The sequence below is a fragment of the Balaenoptera borealis genome, assembly GCF_965194805.1.
Source record: "Balaenoptera borealis genome assembly, contig: HAP1_SCAFFOLD_339, whole genome shotgun sequence".
Lineage (NCBI taxonomy): Eukaryota > Metazoa > Chordata > Mammalia > Artiodactyla > Balaenopteridae > Balaenoptera > Balaenoptera borealis.
Genome location: NW_028123853.1, coordinates 491157 through 513562, shown reverse-complemented (window position 1 = coordinate 513562; position 22406 = coordinate 491157). Strand labels below are relative to the sequence as shown.

The 22406-nt window shown below is 45.3% G+C and overlaps 1 long non-coding RNA gene across 1 annotated transcript in view; it reads left to right on the top strand.

Annotated features, from left to right (window-relative positions):
• Positions 1-6854: 6854 nt before the first annotated feature.
• LOC309621356 overlaps positions 6855-22406 on the top strand; it is a 36342-nt gene continuing 20790 nt past the window's right edge. The window contains exon 1 of the long non-coding RNA XR_014239961.1: positions 6855-6969. This is a non-coding gene — a long non-coding RNA (uncharacterized lncRNA). The remainder of the gene's footprint in view (positions 6970-22406) is intronic.

Genomic DNA, 22406 nt, shown 5'->3' with positions numbered 1-22406 from the left:
AGATGCCCTTGAACCTGGAGATTTGGGACCCATGGGATGGGAACCACGCAGTATTACTTTAAAGGGTCTGCGTTTGCTCACCCAACCTCACCAAACCTCTCAGCCCCAAGAGTGTCCACCCTTATGTCTCTATCAGCTGTGGGTCTAGATATGGTCAATCCAGATGGCATCACAGCCCCTGAACGAATTTAGTAAGAATTTCTCTCTCTTTCACTGTCTTTGTTTCACGGGTTTTTAAAAGTGATTGATTTTTATAAAGGGGTTTAGCTGCTTTTCACTGCTGTGTTTATGCCACTTTACACCCACTTGACTCACTTACAGAGTGATATCAATACATAGGTTTTAACATTCTTATTAGTCAGATATATTCTTGTGTGGTGAATAGGGGGTATTGAGTCCAGTTCACTGAGCAAGGAGTAGGTCGTGTCTGTTACATATTGGGTTTATGGAATGGTCTCTGAGCTAATTTGAACCCCTTCTTTTATGCATCACCCCACCTCACCTTTCCCGTTAAGCAGCCATAGTGTGTTTTCTAAACGTGTGACTCTGTTCTGTTTTGTAATTCAGTTCAAGGGTAGCAATTTTTACATTCCCTCTATAAGTGATATCTTAGGATAAGTGTCTTTTTCTGTGTGACTTATTTCACTTAGAATCGTCGTACCTAAATCCACTCATCATGCTGCTACTAGCCTTATGACGTTGATTTCCTGGCTGAGTGATATTCCATTGTACATAAGGACCACAACTTCTTTATCCAGTTTTCTCTTTCCTGGGATATTTAGGGTGTAACGAAGTGGAGGTTCTTGTCAACAGAGCAGCCCTAAACTTTGGGGTGCCTGTGTCTTGCTGATGTTTAGTTTTCCCAATTTATACGCCCATGAGTGGAAGTGCCCTATGCTCTCTAAGCTGAGTTTTTTCGATGTTTCAGGACACATCGTACACTTCTCCAGAGTGGCTGTTGGCAATTTACATCCCGCCCATCAGCGTAGCAAGGCTCCCGTTTCTCCATGGCCTGTCCTGCATTTCTGGTTTTGACACTTTATTCAGCATGGCCCTTTTGACCGATGGGAAGCGAGACTTCTTTGTAGCGCTGATTTGCCTTTCCAGGTTGCTTGGTTGGCCAAAAAGTGCGTATGCGTTTTTTCCTGAATATATTCAGGAAAAAACGCATACGCCCTTTTTGGCCAAGGGCATCATTGTCGAGGTTTTGCCGCTTTTCCCGTGCTTTAAAGGCGATTTGAATCTACCTCCTGAAATCTGTTTCCTGCAATTCTGCCTTGCTTTCAAATCCTCTTCGTGGCCTTCCCTCAATATATTTGAGGACGAGAGTTATCATTTATAACTCTGCAGGTTTGTGAATTGCAGTGCCCCTGAGCTCCATTTTTCAACTCGCTTTCTTGGGAGCTCGCCGCAAAAGCGCAGGATTGCTTCAGGCCCTATTTTGGTCCCGGGCGGCAGGCTGAGCCTGTGGTTAATTCTTCTTCCTGATGGGAAAATAGAGTGACCTGTGCCTGTCCCAACACCTAGAGCTAGTGTCTCATTGGTTCCCCCTCTTCCCGTTCATCCTCAGGACAAATTGCAACCTGTACGGAACAGGAGGTTAAAGGTGCTGATTCTCCAAGGAGGGAGATTGCTAGTAAAGCGGCTGGAATGGCGAACCCAAGCACAAGGAGATGAGAAATGAGGTGCGTTTTAGAAACCTTTCCCGATCACACGGTGCACCATCTTCTGGGTTTCTCATGCATGTTTTCGAAGTGGGAAGATGCCCTTGAACCTGGAGATTTGGGACCCATGAGATGGGAACCACGCAGTATTACTTTAAAGGGTCTGCGTTTCCTCTCCCAACCTCACCAAACCTCTCAGCCCCAAGAGTGTCTGTCCACCCTTATGTCTCAATCAGCTGTGGGTCTAGATATGGTCAATCCAGGTGGCATCACAGCCCCTGAACGAATTTAGTAAGAATTTCTCTCTCTTTCACTGTCTTTGTTTCACGGGTTTTTAAAAGTGACTGATTTTTATAAAGGGGTTTAGCTGCTTTTCACTGCTGTGTTTATGCCGCTGTACACCCACTTGACTCACTTACAGAGTGATATCAATACATAGGTTTTAACATTCTTATTAGTCAGATATATTCTTTGGTGGTGAATAGGGGGTGTTCAGTCCAGTTCACTGAGCAAGGATTAGGTCGTGTCTGTTACATATTGGGTTTATGGAACGGTATCTGAGCTAATTTGAACCCCTTCTTTTATGCATCACCCCACCTCACCTTTCCCGTTAAGCAGCCATAGTGTGTTTTCTAAACGTGTGACTCTGTTCTGTTTTGTAATTCAGTTCAAGGGTAGCAATTTTTACATTCCCTCTATAAGTGATATCTTAGGATAAGTGTCTTTTTCTGTGTGACTTATTTCACTTAGAATCGTCGTACCTAAATCCACTCATCATGCTGCTACTAGCCTTATGACGTTGATTTCCTGGCTGAGTGATATTCCATTGTACATAAGGACCACAACTTCTTTATCCAGTTTTCTCTTTCCTGGGATATTTAGGGTGTAACGAAGTGGAGGTTCTTGTCAACAGAGCAGCCCTAAACTTTGGGGTGCCTGTGTCTTGCTGATTTTTAGTTTTCCCAATTTATACGCCCATGAGGGGAAGTGCCCTATGCTCTCTAAGCTGAGTTTTTTCGATGTTTCAGGACACACCGTACACTTCTCCAGAGTGGCTGTTGGCAATTTACATCCCGCCCATCAGCGTAGCAAGGCTCCCGTTTCTCCATGGCGTGTCCTGCATTTCTGGTTTTGACACTTTATTCAGCATGGCCCTTTTGACCGATGGGAAGCGAGACTTCTTTGTAGCGCTGATTTGCCTTTCCAGGTTGCTTGGTTGGCCAAAAAGGGCGTATGTGTTTTTTTCTGAATATATTCAGGAAAAAACGCATACGCCCTTTTTGGCCAAGGGCATCATTGTCGAGGTTTTGCTGCTTTTCCCGTGCTTTAAAGGCGATTCGAATCTACCTCCTGAAATTTGTTTTCTGCAATTCTGCCTTGATTTCAAATCCTCTTCGTGGCCTTCCCTCAATATATTTGAGGACGAGAGTTATGATTTATAACTCTGCAGGTTTGTGAATTGCAGTGCCCCTGAGCTCCATTTTTCAACTCGCTTTCTTGGGAGCTGTCCGCAAAAGCGCAGGATTGCTTCAGGCCCTATTCTGGTTCCGGGTGGAAGGCTGAGCCTGTGGTTAATTCTTCTTCCTGATGGGAAAATAGAGTGACCTGTGCCTGTCCCAACACCTAGAGCTAGTGTCTCATTGGTTCCCCCTCTTCCCGTTCATCCTCAGGACAAATTGCAACCTGTACGGAACAGGAGGTTAAAGGTGCTGATTCTCCAAGGAGGGAGATTGCTAGTAAAGCGGCTGGAATGGCGAACCCGAGCACAAGGAGATGAGAAATGAGGTGCGTTTTAGAAACCTTTCCCGATCACACGGTGTACCATCTTCTGGGTTTCTCATGCATGTTTTCGATGTAGGAAGATGCCCTTGAATCTGGAGATTTGGGACCCATGGGATGGGAACCACGCAGTATTACTCTAAAGGGTCTGCGTTTGCTCACCCAACCTCACCAAAACTCTCAGCCCGAAGAGTGTCCACCCTTATGTCTCAATCAGCTGTGGGTCTAGATATGGTCAATCCAGGTGGCATCACAGCCCCTGAACGAATTTAGTAAGAATTTCTCTCTCTTTCACTGTCTTTGTTTCACGGGTTTTTAAAAGTGATTGATTTTTATAAAGGGGTTTAGCTGCTTTTCACTGCTGTGTGTATGCCGCTTTACACCCACATGACTCACTTACAGAGTGATATCAATACATAGGTTTTAACATTCTTACTAGTCAGATATATTCTCGGGTGGTGAATAGGGGGTGTTGAGTCCAGTTCACTGAGCAAGGAGTAGGTCGTGTCTGTTACATATTGGGTTTATGGAACGGTCTCTGAGCTAATTTGAACCCCTTCTTTTATGCATCACCCCACCTCACCTTCCCCGTTAAGCAGCCATAGTGTGTTTTCTAAACGTGTGACTCTGTTCTGTTTTGTAATTCAGTTCAAGGGTAGCAATTTTTACATTCCCTCTATAAGTGATATCTTAGGATAAGTGTCTTTTTCTGTGTGACTTATTTCACTTAGAATCGTCGTACCTAAATCCACTCATCATGCTGCTACTAGCCTTATGACGTTGATTTCATGGCTGAGTGATATTCCATTGTACATAAGGACCACAACTTCTTTATCCAGTTTTCTCTTTCCTGGGATATTTAGGGTGTAACGAAGTGGAGGTTCTTGTCAACAGAGCAGCCCTAAACTTTGGGGTGCCTGTGTCTTGCTGATTTTTAGTTTTCCCAATTTATACGCCCATGAGTGGAAGTGCCCTATGCTCTCTAAGCTGAGTTTTTTCGATGTTTCAGGACACACCGTACACTTCTCCAGAGTGGCTGTTGGCAATTTACATCCCGCCCATCAGCGTAGCAAGGCTCCCGTTTCTCCATGGCCTGTCCTGCATTTCTGGTTTTGACACTTTATTCAGCATGGCCCTTTTGACCGATGGGAAGCGAGACTTCTTTGTAGCGCTGATTTGCCTTTCCAGGTTGCTTGGTTGGCCAAAAAGGGCGTATGCGTTTTTTCCTGAATATATTCAGGAAAAAACGCATACGCCCTTTTTGGCCAAGGGCATCATTGTCGAGGTTTTGCCGCTTTTCCCGTGCTTTAAAGGCGATTTGAATCTACCTCCTGAAATCTGTTTCCTGCAATTCTGCCTTGCTTTCAAATCCTCTTCGTGGCCTTCCCTCAATATATTTGAGGACGAGAGTTATCATTTATAACTCTGAAGGTTTGTGAATTGCAGTGCCCCTGAGCTCCATTTTTCAACTCGCTTTCTTGGGAGCTCGCCGCAAAAGCGCAGGATTGCTTCAGGCCCTATTTTGGTCCCGGGCGGCAGGCTGAGCCTGTGGTTAATTCTTCTTCCTGATGGGAAAATAGAGTGACCTGTGCCTGTCCCAACACCTAGAGCTAGTGTCTCATTGGTTCCCCCTCTTCCCGTTCATCCTCAGGACAAATTGCAACCTGTACGGAACAGGAGGTTAAAGGTGCTGATTCTCCAAGGAGGGAGATTGCTAGTAAAGCGGCTGGAATGGCGAACCCGAGCACAAGGAGATGAGAAATGAGGTGCGTTTTAGAAACCTTTCCCGATCACGCAGTGCACCATCTTCTGGGTTTCTCATGCATGTTTTCGAAGTAGGAAGATGCCCTTGAACCTGGAGATTTGGGACCCATGGGATGGGAACCACGCAGTATTACTTTAAAGGGTCTGCGTTTGCTCACCCAACCTCACCAAACCTCTCAGCCCCAAGAGTGTCCACCCTTATGTCTCTATCAGCTGTGGGTCTAGATATGGTCAATCCAGGTGGCATCACAGCCCCTGAACGAATTTAGTAAGAATTTCTCTCTCTTTCACTGTCTTTGTTTCACGGGTTTTTAAAAGTGATTGATTTTTAAAAAGGGGTTTAGCTGCTTTTCACTGCTGTGTTTATGCAACTTTACACCCACTTGACTCACTTACAGAGTGATATCAATACATAGGTTTTAACATTCTTATTAGTCAGATATATTCTTGTGTGGTGAATAGGGGGTGTTGAGTCCAGTTCACTGAGCAAGGAGTAGGTCGTGTCTGTTACATATTGGGTTTATGGAACGGTCTCTGAGCTAATTTGAACCCCTTCTTTTATGCATCACCCCACCTCACCTTTCCCGTTAAGCAGCCATAGTGTGTTTTCTAAACGTGTGACTCTGTTCTGTTTTGTAATTCAGTTCAAGGGTAGCAATTTTTACATTCCCTCTATAAGTGATATCTTAGGATAAGTGTCTTTTTCTGTGTGACTTATTTCACTTAGAATCGTCGTACCTAAATCCACTCATCATGCTGCTACTAGCCTTATGACGTTGATTTCCTGGCTGAGTGATATTCCATTGTACATAAGGACCACAACTTCTTTATCCAGTTTTCTCTTTCCTGGGATATTTAGGGTGTAACGAAGTGGAGGTTCTTGTCAACAGAGCAGCCCTAAACTTTGGGGTGCCTGTGTCTTGCTGATGTTTAGTTTTCCCAATTTATACGCCCATGAGTGGAAGTGCCCTATGCTCTCTAAGCTGAGTTTTTTCGATGTTTCAGGACACACCGTACACTTCTCCAGAGTGGCTGTTGGCAATTTACATCCCGCCCATCAGCGTAGCAAGGCTCCCGTTTCTCCATGGCGTGTCCTGCATTTCTGGTTTTGACACTTTATTCAGCATGGCCCTTTTGACCGATGGGAAGCGAGACTTCTTTGTAGCGCTGATTTGCCTTTCCAGGTTGCTTGGTTGGCCAAAAAGGGCGTATGCGTTTTTTCCTGAATATATTCAGGAAAAAACGCATACGCCCTTTTTGGCCAAGGGCATCATTGTCGAGGTTCTGCCGCTTTTCTCGTGCTTTAAAGGCGATTTGAATCTACCTCCTGAAATCTGTTTCCTTCAATTCTGCCGTGATTTCAAATCCTCTTCGTTGCCTTCCCTCAATATATTTGAGGACGAGAGTTATCATTTATAACTCTGCAGGTTTGTGAATTGCAGTGCCCCTGAGCTCCATTTTTCAACTCGCTTTCTTGGGAGCTGGCCGCAAAAGCGCAGGATTGCTTCAGGCCCTATTTTGGTCCCGGGCGGCAGGCTGAGCCTGTGGTTAATTCTTCTTCCTGATGGGAAAATAGAGTGACCTGTGCCTGTCCCAACACCTAGAGCTAGTGTCTCATTGGTTCCCCCTCTTCCCGTTCATCCTCAGGACAAATTGCAACCTGTACGGAACAGGAGGTTAAAGGTGCTGATTCTCCAAGGAGGGAGATTGCTAGTAAAGCGGCTGGAATGGCGACCCCGAGCACAAGGAGATGAGAAATGTGGTGCGTTTTAGAAACCTTTACCGATCACACGGTGCACCATCTTCTGGGTTTCTCATGCATGTTTTCGAAGTGGGAAGATGCCCTTGAACCTGGAGATTTGGGACCCATGGGATGGGAACCACGCAGTATTACTTTAAAGGGTCTGCGTTTGCTCACCCAACCTCACCAAACCTCTCAGCCCCAAGAGCGTCCACCCTTATGTCTCTATCAGCTGTGGGTCTAGATATGGTCAATCCAGGTGGCATCACAGCCCCTGAACGAATTTAGTAAGAATTTCTCTCTCTTTCACTGTCTTTGTTTCACGGGTTTTTAAAAGTGATTGATTTTTATAAAGGGGTTTAGCTGCTTTTCACTGCTGTGTGTATGCCGCTTTACACCCACTTGACTCACTTACAGGGAGATATCAATACATAGGTTTTAAGATTCTTACTAGTCAGATATATTCTTGAGCGGTGAATAGGGGGTGTTGAGTCCAGTTCACTGAGCAAGGAGTAGGTCGTGTCTATTATATATTGGGTTTATGGAACGGTCTCTGAGCTAATTTGAAACCCTTGTTTTATGCATCACCCCACCTCACCTTTCCCGTTAAGCAGCCATAGTGTGTTTTCTAAACGTGTGACTCTGTTCTGTTTTGTAATTCAGTTCAAGGTCGCGGTTTTTACATTCCCTCTATAAGTGATATCTTATGATAAGTGTCTTTTTCTGTGTGACTTATTTCACTTAGAATCGTCGTACCTAAATGCACTCATCATGCTGCTACTAGCCTTATGACGTTGATTTCATGGCTGAGTGATATTCCATTGTACATAAGGACCACAACTTCTTTATCCATTTTTCTCTTTCCTGGGATATATAGGGTGTAACGAAGTGGAGGTTCTTGTCAACAGAGCAGCCCTAAACTTTGGGGTGCCTGTGTCTTGCTGATTTTTAGTTTTCCCAATTTATACGCCCATGATTGGAAGTGCCCTATGCTGTGTAAGCTGAGTTTTTTCGATGTTTCAGGACACACCGTACACTTCTCCAGAGTGGCTGTTGGCAATTTACATCCCGCCCATCAGCGTAGCAAGGCTCCCGTTTCTCCATGGCCTGTCCTGCATTTCTGGTTTTGACACTTTATTCAGCATGGCCCTTTTGACCGATGGGAAGCGAGACTTCTTTGTAGAGCTGATTTGCCTTTCCAGGTTGCTTGGTTGGCCAAAAAGGGCGTATGCGTTTTTTCCTGAATATATTCAGGAAAAAACGCATACGCCCTTTTTGGCCAAGGGCATCATTGTCGAGGTTTTGCTGCTTTTCCCGTGCTTTAAAGGCGATTCGAATCTACCTCCTGAAATTTGTTTTCTGCAATTCTGCCTTGCTTTCAAATCCTCTTCGTGGCCTTCCCTCAATATATTTGAGGACGAGAGTTATGATTTATAACTCTGCAGGTTTGTGAATTGCAGTGCCCCTGAGCTCCATTTTTCAACTCGCTTTCTTGGGAGCTGGCCGCAAAAGCGCAGGATTGCTTCAGGCCCTATTCTGGTTCCGGGTGGAAGGCTGAGCCTGTGGTTAATTCTTCTTCCTGATGGGAAAATAGAGTGACCTGTGCCTGTCCCAACACCTAGAGCTAGTGTCTCATTGGTTCCCCCTCTTCCCGTTCATCCTCAGGACAAATTGCAACCTGTACGGAACAGGAGGTTAAAGGTGCTGATTCTCCAAGGAGGGAGATTGCTAGTAAAGCGGCTGGAATGGCGAACCCGAGCACAAGGAGATGAGAAATGAGGTGCGTTTTAGAAACCTTTCCCGATCACACGGTGTACCATCTTCTGGGTTTCTCATGCATGTTTTCGATGTAGGAAGATGCCCTTGAATCTGGAGATTTGGGACCCATGGGATGGGAACCACGCAGTATTACTCTAAAGGGTCTGCGTTTGCTCACCCAACCTCACCAAACCTCTCAGCCCGAAGAGTGTCCACCCTTATGTCTCAATCAGCTGTGGGTCTAGATATGGTCAATCCAGGTGGCATCACAGCCCCTGAACGAATTTAGTAAGAATTTCTCTCTCTTTCACTGTCTTTGTTTCACGGGTTTTTAAAAGTGATTGATTTTTATAAAGGGGTTTAGCTGCTTTTCACTGCTGTGTGTATGCCGCTTTACACCCACATGACTCACTTACAGAGTGATATCAATACATAGGTTTTAACATTCTTACTAGTCAGATATATTCTTGGGTGGTGAATAGGGGGTGTTGAGTCCAGTTCACTGAGCAAGGAGTAGGTCGTGTCTGTTACATATTGGGTTTATGGAACGGTCTCTGAGCTAATTTGAACCCCTTCTTTTATGCATCACCCCACCTCACCTTCCCCGTTAAGCAGCCATAGTGTGTTTTCTAAACGTGTGACTCTGTTCTGTTTTGTAATTCAGTTCAAGGGTCGCGGTTTTTACATTCCCTCTATAAGTGATATCTTATGATAAGTGTCTTTTTCTGTGTGACTTATTTCACTTAGAATCGTCGTACCTAAATCCACTCATCATGCTGCTACTAGCCTTATGACGTTGATTTCATGGCTGAGTGATATTCCATTGTACACAAGGACCACAACTTCTTTATCCAGTTTTCTCTTTCCTGGGATATTTAGGGTGTAACGAAGTGGAGGTTCTTGTCAACAGAGCAGCCCTAAACTTTGGGGTGCCTGTGTCTTGCTGATGTTTAGTTTTCCCAATTTATACGCCCATGAGTGGAAGTGCCCTATGCTCTCTAAGCTGAGTTTTTTCGATGTTTCAGGACACATCGTACACTTCTCCAGAGTGGCTGTTGGCAATTTACATCCCGCCCATCAGCGTAGCAAGGCTCCCGTTTCTCCATGGCCTGTCCTGCATTTCTGGTTTTGACACTTTATTCAGCATGGCCCTTTTGACCGATGGGAAGCGAGACTTCTTTGTAGCGCTGATTTGCCTTTCCAGGTTGCTTGGTTGGCCAAAAAGGGCGTATGCATTTTTTCCTGAATATATTCAGGAAAAAACGCATACGCCCTTTTTGGCCAAGGGCATCATTGTCGAGGTTTTGCCGCTTTTCCCGTGCTTTAAAGGCGATTTGAATCTACCTCCTGAAATCTGTTTCCTGCAATTCTGCCTTGCTTTCAAATCCTCTTCGTGGCCTTCCCTCAATATATTTTTTTTTTTTTTTTTTTTTTTTTTTTTTTTAATTTTTTTTTATAGCTACTTTATTTATTTATTTATTTTTGGCTGTGTTGGGTCTTCAGTTCGTGCGAGGGCTTTCTCTAGTTGCGGCAAGCGGGGGCCACTCTTCATCGCGGTGCGGGGACCGCTCTTCATCGCGGTGCGCGGGCCTTTCACTATCGCGGCCCCTCCCGTTGCGGGGCACAGGCTCCAGATGCGCAGGCTCAGTAGTTGTGGCTCACGGGCCCAGCTGCTCCGTGGCATGTGGGATCTTCCCAGACCAGGGCTCGAACCCGTGTCCCCTGCATTAGCAGGCAGATTCTCAACCACTGCGCCACCAGGGAAGCCCTCCCTCAATATATTTGAGGACGAGAGTTATCATTTATAACTCTGCAGGTTTGTGAATTGCAGTGCCCCTGAGCTCCATTTTTCAACTCGCTTTCTTGGGAGCTCGCCGCAAAAGCGCAGGATTGCTTCAGGCCCTATTTTGGTCCCGGGCGGCAGGCTGAGCCTGTGGTTAATTCTTCTTCCTGATGGGAAAATAGAGTGACCTGTGCCTGTCCCAACACCTAGAGCTAGTGTCTCATTGGTTCCCCCTCTTCCCGTTCATCCTCAGGACAAATTGCAACCTGTACGGAACAGGAGGTTAAAGGTGCTGATTCTCCAAGGAGGGAGATTGCTAGTAAAGCGGCTGGAATGGCGAACCCAAGCACAAGGAGATGAGAAATGAGGTGCGTTTTAGAAACCTTTGCCGATCACACGGTGCACCATCTTCTGGGTTTCTCATGCATGTTTTCGAAGTGGGAAGATGCCCTTGAACCTGGAGATTTGGGACCCATGAGATGGGAACCACGCAGTATTACTTTAAAGGGTCTGCGTTTCCTCTCCCAACCTCACCAAACCTCTCAGCCCCAAGAGTGTCTGTCCACCCTTATGTCTCAATCAGCTGTGGGTCTAGATATGGTCAATCCAGGTGGCATCACAGCCCCTGAACGAATTTAGTAAGAATTTCTCTCTCTTTCACTGTCTTTGTTTCACGGGTTTTTAAAAGTGACTGATTTTTATAAAGGGGTTTAGCTGCTTTTCACTGCTGTGTTTATGCCGCTTTACACCCACTTGACTCACTTACAGAGTGATATCAATACATAGGTTTTAACATTCTTACTAGTCAGATATATTCTTGGGTGGTGAATAGGGGGTGTTGAGTCCAGTTCACTGAGCAAGGAGTAGGTCGTGTCTGTTACATATTGGGTTTATGGAACGGTATCTGAGCTAATTTGAACCCCTTCTTTTATGCATCACCCCACCTCACCTTTCCCGTTAAGCAGCCATAGTGTGTTTTCTAAACGTGTGACTCAGTTCTGTTTTGTAATTCAGTTCAAGGGTAGCAATTTTTACATTCCCTCTGTAAGTTATATGTTATGATATGTGTCTTTTTCTGTGTGACTTATTTCACTTAGAATCGTCGTACCTAAATCCACTCATCATGCTGCTACTAGCCTTATGACGTTGATTTCATGGCTGAGTGATATTCCATTGTACATAAGGACCACAACTTCTTTATCCAGTTTTCTCTTTCCTGGGATATTTAGGGTGTAACGAAGTGGAGGTTCTTGTCAACAGAGCAGCCCTAAACTTTGGGGTGCCTGTGTCTTGCTGATTTTTAGTTTTCCCAATTTATACGCCCATGAGTGGAAGTGCCCTATGCTCTCTAAGCTGAGTTTTTTCGATGTTTCAGGACACACCGTACACTTCTCCAGAGTGTCTGTTGGCAATTTACATTCCGCCCATCAGCGTAGCAAGGCTCCCGTTTCTCCATGGCCTGTCCTGCATTTCTGGTTTTGACACTTTATTCAGCATGGCCCTTTTGACCGATGGGAAGCGAGACTTCTTTGTAGCGCTGATTGGCTTTCCAGGTTGCTTGGTTGGCCAAAAAGGGCGTATGCGTTTTTTCCTGAATATATTCAGGAAAAAACGCATACGCCCTTTTTGGCCAAGGGCATCATTGTCGAGGTTTTGCTGCTTTTCCCGTGCTTTAAAGGCGATTCGAATCTTCCCCCTGAAATCTGTTTCCTGCAATTCTGCCTTGCTTTCAAATCCTCTTCGTGGCCTTCCCTCAATATATTTGAGGACGAGAGTTATCATTTATAACTCTGCAGGTTTGTGAATTGCAGTGCCCCTGCGCTCCATTTTTCAAGTCGCTTTCTTGGGAGCTGGCCGCAAAAGCGCAGGATTGCTTCAGGCCCTATTCTGGTTCCGGGCGGAAGGCTGAGCCTGTGGTTAATTCTTCTTCCTGATGGGAAAATAGAGTGACTTGTGCCTGTCCCAACACGTAGAGCTAGTGTCTCATTGGTTCCCCCTCTTCCCGTTCATCCTCAGGACAAATTGCAACCTGTACGGAACAGGAGGTTAAAGGTGCTGATTCTCCAAGGAGGGAGATTGCTAGTAAAGCAGCTGGAATGGCGAACCCGAGCACAAGGAGATGAGAAATGAGGTGCGTTTTAGAAACCTTTCCCGATCACACGGTGCACCATCTTCTGGGTTTCTCATGCATGTTTTCGAAGTAGGAAGATGCCCTTGAACCTGGAGATTTGGGACCCATGGGATGGGAACCACGCAGTATTACTTTAAAGGGTCTGCGTTTGCTCACCCAACCTCACCAAACCTCTCAGCCCCAAGAGTGTCCACCCTTATGTCTCTATCAGCTGTGGGTCTAGATATGGTCAATCCAGGTGGCATCACAGCCCCTGAACGAATTTAGTAATAATTTCTCTCTCTTTCACTGTCTTTGTTTCACGGGTTTTTAAAAGTGATTGATTTTTATAAAGGGGTTTAGCTGCTTTTCACTGCTGTGTTTATGCCGCTTTACACCCACTTGACTCACTTACAGAGAGATATCAATACATAGGTTTTAACATTCTTACTAGTCAGATATATTCTTGGGCGGTGAATAGGGGGTGTTGAGTCCAGTTCACTGAGCAAGGAGTAGGTCGTGTCTATTACATATTGGGTTTATGGAACGGTCTCTGAGCTAATTTGAAACCCTTCTTTTATGCATCACCCCACCTCACCTTTCCCGTTAAGCAGCCATAGTGTGTTTTCTAAACGTGTGACTCTGTTCTGTTTTGTAATTCAGTTCAAGTGTCGCGGTTTTTACATTCCCTCTATAAGTGATATCTTATGATAAGTGTCTTTTTCTGTGTGACTTATTTCACTTAGAATCGTCGTACCTAAATCCACTCATCATGCTGCTACTAGCCTTATGACGTTGATTTCATGGCTGAGTGATATTCCATTGTACATAAGGACCACAACTTCTTTATCCATTTTTCTCTTTCCTGGGATATTTAGGGTGTAACGAAGTGGAGGTTCTTGTCAACAGAGCAGCCCTAAACTTTGGGGTGCCTCTGTCTTGCTGATTTTTAGTTTTCCCAATTTATACGCCCATGAGTGGAAGTGCCCTATGCTCTCTAAGCTGAGTTTTTTCGATGTTTCAGGACACACCGTACACTTCTCCAGAGTGGCTGTTGGCAATTTACATCCCGCCCATCAGCGTAGCAAGGCTCCCGTTTCTCCATGGCCTGTCCTGCATTTCTGGTTTTGACACTTTATTCAGCATGGCCCTTTTGACCGATGGGAAGCGAGACTTCTTTGTAGCGCTGATTTGCCTTTCCAGGTTGCTTGGTTGGCCAAAAAGGGCGTATGCGTTTTTTCCTGAATATATTCAGGAAAAAACGCATACGCCCTTTTTGGCCAAGGGCATCATTGTCGAGGTTCTGCCGCTTTTCTCGTGCTTTAAAGGCGATTTGAATCTACCTCCTGAAATCTGTTTCCTGCAATTCTGCCGTGCTTTCAAATCCTCTTCGTTGCCTTCCCTCAATATATTTGAGGACGAGAGTTATCATTTATAACTCTGCAGGTTTGTGAATTGCAGTGCCCCTGAGCTCCATTTATCAACTCGCTTTCTTGGGAGCTGGCCGCAAAAGCGCAGGATTGCTTTAGGCCCTATTTTGGTCCCGGGCGGCAGGCTGAGCCTGTGGTTAATTCTTCTTCCTGATGGGAAAATAGAGTGACCTGTGCCTGTCCCAACACCTAGAGCTAGTGTCTCATTGGTTCCCCCTCTTCCCGTTCATCCTCAGGACAAATTGCAACCTGTACGGAACAGGAGGTTAAAGGTGCTGATTCTCCAAGGAGGGAGATTGCTAGTAAAGCGGCTGGAATGGCGAACCCGAGCACAAGGAGATGAGAAATGAGGTGCGTTTTAGAAACCTTTCCCGATCACACGGTGTACCATCTTCTGGGTTTCTCATGCATGTTTTCGATGTAGGAAGATGCCCTTGAATCTGGAGATTTGGGACCCATGGGATGGGTACCACACAGTATTACTCTAAAGGGTCTGCGTTTGCTCACCCAACCTCACCAAACCTCTCAGCCCCAAGAGTGTCCACCCTTATGTCTCAATCAGCTGTGGGTCTAGATATGGTCAATCCAGGTGGCATCACAGCCACTGAACGAATTTAGTAAGAATTTCTCTCTCTTTCACTGTCTTTGTTTCACGGGTTTTTAAAAGTGATTGATTTTTATAAAGGGGTTTAGCTGCTTTTCTCTGCTGTGTTTATGCCACTTTACACCCACTTGACTCACTTACAGAGTGATATCAATACATAGGTTTTAACATTCTTACTAGTCAGATATATTCTTGTGTGGTGAATAGGGGGTGTTGAGTCCAGTTCACTGAGCAAGGAGTAGGTCGTGTCTGTTACATATTGGGTTTATGGAACGGTCTCTGAGCTAATTTGAACCCCTTCTTTTATGCATCACCCCACCTCACCTTTCCCGTTAAGCAGCCATAGTGTGTTTTCTAAACGTGTGACTCTGTTCTGTTTTGTAATTCAGTTCAAGGGTAGCAATTTTTACATTCCCTCTATAAGTGATATCTTATGATAAGTGTCTTTTTCTGTGTGACTTATTTCACTTAGAATCGTCGTACCTAAATCCACTCATCATGCTGCTACTAGCCTTATGACGTTGATTTCATGGCTGAGTGATATTCCATTGTACATAAGGACCACAACTTCTTTATCCATTTTTCTCTTTCCTGGGATATTTAAGGTGTAACGAAGTGGAGGTTCTTGTCAACAAAGCAGCCCTAAACTTTGGGGTGCCTGTGTCTTCCTGATTTTTAATTTTCCCAATTTATACGCCCATGAGTGGAAGTGCCCTATGCTCACTAAGCTGAGTTTTTTCGATGTTTCAGGACACATCGTACACTTCTCCAGAGTGGCTGTTGGCAATTTACATCCCGCCCATCAGCGTAGCAAGGCTCCCGTTTCTCCATGGCCTGTCCTGCATTTCTGGTTTTGACACTTTATTCAGCATGGCCCTTTTGACCGATGGGAAGCGAGACTTCTTTGTAGCGCTGAATTGCCTTTCCAGGTTGCTTGGTTGGCCAAAAAGGGCGTATGCGTTTTTTCCTGAATATATTCAGGAAAAAACGCATACGCCCTTTTTGGCCAAGGGCATCATTGTCGAGGTTTTGCCGCTTTTCCCGTGCTTTAAAGGCGATTCGAATCTACCTCCTGAAATCTCTTTCCAGCAATTCTGCCGTGCTTTCAAATCCTCTTCGTTGCCTTCTCTCAATATATTTGAGGACGAGAGTTATCATTTATAACTCTGCAGGTTTGTGAATTGCAGTGCCCCTGAGCTCCATTTTTCAACTCGCTTTCTTGGGAGCTGGCCGCAAAAGCGCAGGATTGCTTTAGGCCCTATTTTGGTCCCGGGCGGCAGGCTGAGCCTGTGGTTAATTCTTCTTCCTGATGGGAAAATAGAGTGACCTGTGCCTGTCCCAACACCTAGAGCTAGTGTCTCATTGGTTCCCCCTCTTCCCGTTCATCTTCAGGACAAATTGCAACCTGTACGGAACAGGAGGTTAAAGGTGCTGATTCTCCAAGGAGGGAGATTGCTAGTAAAGCGGCTGGAATGGCGAACCCAAGCACAAGGAGATGAGAAATGAGGTGCGTTTTAGAAACCTTTCCCGATCACACGGTGCACCATCTTCTGGGTTTCTCATGCATGTTTTCGAAGTAGGAAGATGCCCTTGAACCTGGAGATTTGGGACCCATGGGATGGGAACCACGCAGTATTACTTTAAAGGGTCTGCGTTTGCTCACCCAACCTCACCAAACCTCTCAGCCCCAAGACTGTCCACCCTTATGTCTCTATCAGCTGTGGGTCTAGATATGGTCAATCCAGGTGGCATCACAGCCCCTGAACGAATTTAGTAAGAATTTCTCTCTCTTTCACTGTCTTTGTTTCACGGGTTTTTAAAAGTGATTGATTTTTATAAAGGGGTTTAGCTGCTTTTCACTGCTGTGTGTATGCCGCTTTACACCCACTTGACTCACTTACAGAGAGATATCAATACATAGGTTTTAACATTCTTACTAGTCAGATATATTCTTGGGCGGTGAATAGGGGGTGTTGAGTCCAGTTCACTGAGCAAGGAGTAGGTCGTGTCTATTACATATTGGGTTTATGGAACGGTCTCTGAGCTAATTTGAAACCCTTCTTTTATGGATCACCCCACCTCACCTTTCCCGTTAAGCAGCCATAGTGTGTTTTCTAAACGTGTGACTCTGTTCTGTTTTGTAATTCAGTTCAAGGGTCGCGGTTTTTACATTCCCTCTATAAGTGATATCTTATGATAAGTGTCTTTTTCTGTGTGACTTATTTCACTTAGAATCGTCGTACCTAAATCCACTCATCATGCTGCTACTAGCCTTATGACGTTGATTTCATGGCTGAGTGATATTCCATTGTACATAAGGACCACAACTTCTTTATCCATTTTTCTCTTTCCTGGGATATTTAGGGTGTAACGAAGTGGAGGTTCTTGTCAACAGAGCAGCCCTAAACTTTGGGGTGCCTGTGTCTTGCTGATTTTTAGTTTTCCCAATTTATACGCCCATGAGTGGAAGTGCCCTATGCTCTCTAAGCTGAGTTTTTTCGATGTTTCAGGACACACCGTACACTTCTCCAGAGTGGCTGTTGGCAATTTACATCCCGCCCATCAGCGTAGCAAGGCTCCCGTTTCTCCATGGCCTGTCCTGCATTTCTGGTTTTGACACTTTATTCAGCATGGCCCTTTTGACCGATGGGAAGCGAGACTTCTTTGTAGCGCTGATTTGCCTTTCCAGGTTGCTTGGTTGGCCAAAAAGGGCGCATGCGTTTTTTCCTGAATATATTCAGGAAAAAACGCATACGCCCTTTTTGGCCAAGGGCATCATTGTCGAGGTTTTGCCGCTTTTCCCGTGCTTTAAAGGCGATTTGAATCTACCTCCTGAAATCTGTTTCCTGCAATTCTGCCTTGCTTTCAAATCCTCTTCGTTGCCTTCCCTCAATATATTTGAGGACGAGAGTTATCATTTATAACTCTGCAGGTTTGTGAATTGCAGTGCCCCTGAGATCCATTTTTCAACTCGCTTTCTTGGGAGCTGGCCGCAAAAGCGCAGGATTGCTTCAGGCCCTATTTTGGTCCCGGGCGGCAGGCTGAGCCTGTGGTTAATTCTTCTTCCTGATGGGAAAATAGAGTGACCTGTGCCTGTCCCAACACCTAGAGCTAGTGTCTCATTGGTTCCCCCTCTTCCCGTTCATCCTCAGGACAAATTGCAACCTGTACGGAACAAGAGGTTAAAGGTGCTGATTCTCCAAGGAGGGAGATTGCTAGTAAAGCGGCTGGAATGGCGAACCCAAGCACAAGGAGATGAGAAATGAGGTGCGTTTTAGAAACCTTTCCCGATCACACGGTGCACCATCTTCTGGGTTTCTCATGCATGTTTTCGAAGTAGGAAGATGCCCTTGAACCTGGAGATTTGGGACCCATGGGATGGGAACCACGCAGTATTACTTTAAAGGGTCTGCGTTTGCTCACCCAACCTCACCAAACCTCTCAGCCCCAAGACTGTCCACCCTTATGTCTCTATCAGCTGTGGGTCTAGATATGGTCAATCCAGGTGGCATCACAGCCCCTGAACGAATTTAGTAAGAATTTCTCTCTCTTTCACTGTCTTTGTTTCACGGGTTTTTAAAAGTGATTGATTTTTATAAAGGGGTTTAGCTGCTTTTCACTGCTGTGTGTATGCCGCTTTACACCCACTTGACTCACTTACAGAGAGATATCAATACATAGGTTTTAACATTCTTACTAGTCAGATATATTCTTGGGCGGTGAATAGGGGGTGTTGAGTCCAGTTCACTGAGCAAGGAGTAGGTCGTGTCTATTACATATTGGGTTTATGGAACGGTCTCTGAGCTAATTTGAAACCCTTCTTTTATGGATCACCCCACCTCACCTTTCCCGTTAAGCAGCCATAGTGTGTTTTCTAAACGTGTGACTCTGTTCTGTTTTGTAATTCAGTTCAAGGGTCGCGGTTTTTACATTCCCTCTATAAGTGATATCTTATGATAAGTGTCTTTTTCTGTGTGACTTATTTCACTTAGAATCGTCGTACCTAAATCCACTCATCATGCTGCTACTAGCCTTATGACGTTGATTTCATGGCTGAGTGATATTCCATTGTACATAAGGACCACAACTTCTTTATCCATTTTTCTCTTTCCTGGGATATTTAGGGTGTAACGAAGTGGAGGTTCTTGTCAACAGAGCAGCCCTAAACTTTGGGGTGCCTGTGTCTTGCTGATTTTTAGTTTTCCCAATTTATACGCCCATGAGTGGAAGTGCCCTATGCTCTCTAAGCTGAGTTTTTTCGATGTTTCAGGACACACCGTACACTTCTCCAGAGTGGCTGTTGGCAATTTACATCCCGCCCATCAGCGTAGCAAGGCTCCCGTTTCTCCATGGCCTGTCCTGCATTTCTGGTTTTGACACTTTATTCAGCATGGCCCTTTTGACCGATGGGAAGCGAGACTTCTTTGTAGCGCTGATTTGCCTTTCCAGGTTGCTTGGTTGGCCAAAAAGGGCGCATGCGTTTTTTCCTGAATATATTCAGGAAAAAACGCATACGCCCTTTTTGGCCAAGGGCATCATTGTCGAGGTTTTGCCGCTTTTCCCGTGCTTTAAAGGCGATTTGAATCTACCTCCTGAAATCTGTTTCCTGCAATTCTGCCTTGCTTTCAAATCCTCTTCGTTGCCTTCCCTCAATATATTTGAGGACGAGAGTTATCATTTATAACTCTGCAGGTTTGTGAATTGCAGTGCCCCTGAGATCCATTTTTCAACTCGCTTTCTTGGGAGCTGGCCGCAAAAGCGCAGGATTGCTTCAGGCCCTATTTTGGTCCCGGGCGGCAGGCTGAGCCTGTGGTTAATTCTTCTTCCTGATGGGAAAATAGAGTGACCTGTGCCTGTCCCAACACCTAGAGCTAGTGTCTCATTGGTTCCCCCTCTTCCCGTTCATCCTCAGGACAAATTGCAACCTGTACGGAACAGGAGGTTAAAGGTGCTGATTCTCCAAGGAGGGAGATTGCTAGTAAAGCGGCTGGAATGGGGAACCCGAGCACAAGGAGATGAGAAATGAGGTGCGTTTTAGAAACCTTTCCCGATCACACGGTGTACCATCTTCTGGGTTTCTCATGCATGTTTTCGAAGTAGGAAGATGCCCTTGAACCTGGAGATTTGGGACCCATGGGATGGGTACCACGCAGTATTACTCTAAAGGGTCTGCGTTTGCTCACCCAACCTCACCAAACCTCTCAGCCCCAAGAGTGTCCACCCTTATGTCTCAATCAGCTGTGGGTCTAGATATGGTCAATCCAGGTGGCATCACAGCCCCTGAACGAATTTAGTAAGAATTTCTCTCTCTTTCACTGTCTTTGTTTCACGGGTTTTTAAAAGTGATTGATTTTTATAAAGGGGTTTAGCTGCTTTTCACTGCTGTGTTTATGCCGCTTTACACCCACTTGACTCACTTACAGAGAGATATCAATACATAGGTTTTAACATTCTTACTAGTCAGATATATTCTTGGGCGGTGAATAGGGGGTGTTGAGTCCAGTTCACTGAGCAAGGAGTAGGTCGTGTCTGTTACATATTGGGTTTATGGAACGGTCTCTGAGCTAATTTGAAACCCTTCTTTTATGCATCACCCCACCTCACCTTTCCCGTTAAGCAGCCATAGTGTGTTTTCTAAACGTGTGACTCTGTTCTGTTTTGTAATTCAGTTCAAGGGTCGCGGTTTTTACATTCCCTCTATAAGTGATATCTTATGATAAGTGTCTTTTTCTGTGTGACTTATTTCACTTAGAATCGTCGTACCTAAATCCACTCATCATGCTGCTACTAGCCTTATGACGTTGATTTCCTGGCTGAGTGATATTCCATTGTACATAAGGACCACAACTTCTTTATCCAGTTTTCTCTTTCCTGGGATATTTAGGGTGTAACGAAGTGGAGGTTCTTGTCAACAGAGCAGCCCTAAACTTTGGGGTGCCTGTGTCTTGCTGATGTTTAGTTTTCCCAATTTATACGCCCATGAGTGGAAGTGCCCTATGCTCTCTAAGCTGAGTTTTTTCGATGTTTCAGGACACATCGTACACTTCTCCAGAGTGGCTGTTGGCAATTTACATCCCGCCCATCAGCGTAGCAAGGCTCCCGTTTCTCCATGGCCTGTCCTGCATTTCTGGTTTTGACACTTTATTCAGCATGGCCCTTTTGACCGATGGGAAGCGAGACTTCTTTGTAGCGCTGATTGGCTTTCCAGGTTGCTTGGTTGGCCAAAAAGGGCGTATGCGTTTTTTCCTGAATATATTCAGGAAAAAACGCATACGCCCTTTTTGGCCAAGGGCATCATTGTCGAGGTTTTGCTGCTTTTCCCGTGCTTTAAAGGCGATTCGAATCTTCCCCCTGAAATCTGTTTCCTGCAATTCTGCCTTGCTTTCAAATCCTCTTCGTGGCCTTCCCTCAATATATTTGAGGACGAGAGTTATCATTTATAACTCTGCAGGTTTGTGAATTGCAGTGCCCCTGCGCTCCATTTTTCAAGTCGCTTTCTTGGGAGCTGGCCGCAAAAGCGCAGGATTGCTTCAGGCCCTATTCTGGTTCCGGGCGGAAGGCTGAGCCTGTGGTTAATTCTTCTTCCTGATGGGAAAATAGAGTGACTTGTGCCTGTCCCAACACGTAGAGCTAGTGTCTCATTGGTTCCCCCTCTTCCCGTTCATCCTCAGGACAAATTGCAACCTGTACGGAACAGGAGGTTAAAGGTGCTGATTCTCCAAGGAGGGAGATTGCTAGTAAAGCAGCTGGAATGGCGAACCCGAGCACAAGGAGATGAGAAATGAGGTGCGTTTTAGAAACCTTTCCCGATCACACGGTGCACCATCTTCTGGGTTTCTCATGCATGTTTTCGAAGTAGGAAGATGCCCTTGAACCTGGAGATTTGGGACCCATGGGATGGGAACCACGCAGTATTACTTTAAAGGGTCTGCGTTTGCTCACCCAACCTCACCAAACCTCTCAGCCCCAAGAGTGTCCACCCTTATGTCTCTATCAGCTGTGGGTCTAGATATGGTCAATCCAGGTGGCATCACAGCCCCTGAACGAATTTAGTAATAATTTCTCTCTCTTTCACTGTCTTTGTTTCACGGGTTTTTAAAAGTGATTGATTTTTATAAAGGGGTTTAGCTGCTTTTCACTGCTGTGTTTATGCCGCTTTACACCCACTTGACTCACTTACAGAGAGATATCAATACATAGGTTTTAACATTCTTACTAGTCAGATATATTCTTGGGCGGTGAATAGGGGGTGTTGAGTCCAGTTCACTGAGCAAGGAGTAGGTCGTGTCTATTACATATTGGGTTTATGGAACGGTCTCTGAGCTAATTTGAAACCCTTCTTTTATGCATCACCCCACCTCACCTTTCCCGTTAAGCAGCCATAGTGTGTTTTCTAAACGTGTGACTCTGTTCTGTTTTGTAATTCAGTTCAAGTGTCGCGGTTTTTACATTCCCTCTATAAGTGATATCTTATGATAAGTGTCTTTTTCTGTGTGACTTATTTCACTTAGAATCGTCGTACCTAAATCCACTCATCATGCTGCTACTAGCCTTATGACGTTGATTTCATGGCTGAGTGATATTCCATTGTACATAAGGACCACAACTTCTTTATCCATTTTTCTCTTTCCTGGGATATTTAGGGTGTAACGAAGTGGAGGTTCTTGTCAACAGAGCAGCCCTAAACTTTGGGGTGCCTCTGTCTTGCTGATTTTTAGTTTTCCCAATTTATACGCCCATGAGTGGAAGTGCCCTATGCTCTCTAAGCTGAGT